General features: G+C 79.4%; 1 non-coding gene across 1 annotated transcript in view; it reads right to left on the bottom strand.

Annotated features, from left to right (window-relative positions):
* LOC136995624 (5.8S ribosomal RNA) overlaps window positions 1–119 on the bottom strand; it is a 153-nt gene extending 34 nt beyond the window's left edge. Inside the window, exon 1 of the ribosomal RNA XR_010887169.1 lies at window positions 1–119. This exon is cut by the window's left edge and continues 34 nt beyond it. This is a non-coding gene — a ribosomal RNA (5.8S ribosomal RNA).
* Between the last annotated feature and the right edge of the window lie 2,381 nt (window positions 120–2,500).

The following is a 2,500-nucleotide window of genomic DNA, read 5'->3' as shown; positions in this document are numbered from 1 at the left end:
CGGGGCCGCAAGTGCGTTCGAAGTGTCGATGATCAATGTGTCCTGCAATTCACATTAATTCTCGCAGCTAGCTGCGTTCTTCATCGACGCACGAGCCGAGTGATCCACCGCTAAGAGTTGTCTCGGTTTCGGTCCCCGCCGCGCGCGCGGGGGGACCGGGCAGCCTTCGGCAGCCCCTGAGGGCCCCCCCTCCGCTCCGCCTCCCTCCTCACGCCGACGCCGGCTGCTGAGCGAGGGACGGCCGAGAGCCAGAGAGAGGGGCTCGCCCCGCTGACCGTACGAGCACAGAGTGGGGGGGGAAAAAGGGAAAAGGAAAACCCGAACGAGAAGGGCGGGGAGCCCTCGCTCCCGACCTGGGACAACCCTTTGCTCGCTTCGAGTCCGGCCCAGGCGCCCAGGCTCGGCCCGGCCCGGCGGGGAGCAGCGCGCCGGCCGCGCCGCCTGCCTCGGGGACGCTGGGGGAGGGGGCGGCTCCCCGCGGACCCCCAGCGTCGGAGCCCGGCCGCCACCGGCAGCGGCACCGGCCGCTGCCCGCGCGCCCGCGGCCCACCGGCCCCGCGCTCCCCAGCTCCTCGCTCGCCTCGCCGGCCTCCGGCTCCGCCGTGGCCCCGAGGCGGCGCCCACGCCCGCGCGCGCGCACACACAGCCTCCCGGACGACACCACGCGCTCTCCCGTCCCTTCCGCGGACAGACGCCCGGCGGCGGGCGGGCGGGCAAGGCGGGACGGACGGGGACGGCGCCCGCTCTCCCCGTCTCCACGCGGAGAACGGGGGGGGCCGCCCCCGCCGCCCGCCTGCCGCCCGCCCGCCGCCCGGCGAAGCCGGGTTGGGCAGAGCGAGGCAGGCGCGCCGGATGGCGGAGTGCCGGCGGGTAGGGCGCCGCCGCCAGCGGCCACGGCGGCAGACCGAGAGCCCCGGCCAGGGAGGAGAGCGGATCGCGCCGAGGCGCGGCGTCCGCACCACCCGCGGTGGGTGGGGGCTCACCGTCCCGGCGAGAGCACGCGCTCGCGCCGGGGTCACGCGTTCGAGGCAGGCCGGCGCCAGCCGACCGCGCGGCGTCCCTCCGCCGAGACCAGACCGCGGAGAGAGGGGGCAGGGTACCCCTCTCCGTCCCGGCTGCCCGCAGGGCGAGCGCGGGGCGCGCCGGCTGGCATGGGGGGGCACGGCGCCCGCGCGCGCCGGCCCCCCGGCCCTCCGGCAGCACACCCGGCTGCCCCCCGGGTCGCATCGGGCCGCCCGAGTCTTTAAACCCCCGCCCGGCTCTCCCGCCGAGAACCCTCGGGCCCGGAGCCCGGGGCCCATGGCCATCCCTACCCGGGGCGGCTACCGGCGGCCGCGGTGGCCGGAGGCCCTCCGCTCCTCCCGCCACCCCGCCCCCCCCCCCCGCCCGGCCCGCTCGCAGCACGGTCCCCGCGGCACGGCGCGGGGCGGCTGGAGCGGTGGGGGGGGGGGAGAGAAAGGGAAAGCGGAAAGGGCGGGAGGGCACGGCCGGTGCGGCGCTCACGGCGCGGCGCCCGGGAGGAGCGAGCTGGCACACGGGACCACACGGGTGGGTCACCGAGGGGGGGCAGGAGGAGCGCGGACGCTAGGTACCTGGCCCTGGGGTGAGGGAAACGACCTGAAATCCCCGCGGGGGTGCCTCCCCCGCCGCCGCCCGCCGCCGGGCCGCCGCCGCCTCGCGGCGACGGCGGCAGCCTCGGCGGCAGCAGCGAGACGGGACGCGGAGGGGAAACCCGGCACCCGCCAGCCGGCTCCGGCGCCCCTCGGCGGAGCGTCCGCCCGCGGGGTGCGCCCGACACCCGCCGCCACGACCTCGTCCTCCTCCCGGGGCCCGGGGTTTCCCTCAGTAACCCGGCGCCCGGCGGCAGCTGCGCCCGGGAGGAGAGCCGTGGTTTGGGCCGCCCGCTCGGGCACGACCCGTCGCCTCGCGTGGCCTGGCGCGACGGCCCCCGCTCGGGGTCCGCCGCCGCCCGGCGCCCGCCCCGCGCGCCATCCCGGAACGCCTGTCCTCGCCGTCTCTGCAAGACGGGCTGCTCCGCCGCAGCCCGCCGCGGGTCCGCCCCCCACCGCTTAGGGGTGGCGACCCGTCGGCACCCGTCCCGACCCGGGGTGCCATCTCGCTCGCGTCTCCGCCCGCCGCTTCCTCCCGCGGGCGCCGGGGGAGCAAGCCCCGCCGACCCTCCCGCGCACTGCCGCCCGCTCCCCGCCGGACCCTCCCCCGGGCCCGACCCTCCCCTGCCCCGGCGGCGGCGGATCGCCGTCGGGTGACAGGGGGGGGCCGGCTCCCGGCGATGGGCACCGGCGGCGGGCGCCAGCGGAGGCGAGAGGGGCAGACGGGGGCGGTCCCCCACCGGCCTCGGGGAATCGGCGGCGGGCCTTCGGCGAGCGAGCCCCGGGAGGGCCGTACAGCCGCCGGCGGGCCGAGCCCCGTGCTCGGCCCTGTGGCGCAGAGTGCAGGACAGGCGAACTCGGGTACACGCGCGGCAACCGGGACGCGGCGG

The sequence above is a fragment of the Apteryx mantelli genome, unplaced genomic scaffold, assembly GCF_036417845.1.
Source record: "Apteryx mantelli isolate bAptMan1 unplaced genomic scaffold, bAptMan1.hap1 HAP1_SCAFFOLD_141, whole genome shotgun sequence".
Classification (NCBI taxonomy): domain Eukaryota; kingdom Metazoa; phylum Chordata; class Aves; order Apterygiformes; family Apterygidae; genus Apteryx; species Apteryx mantelli.
Note: the sequence above shows the minus strand (reverse complement) of the source record. Positions and strands in the feature narration are given on the sequence as shown.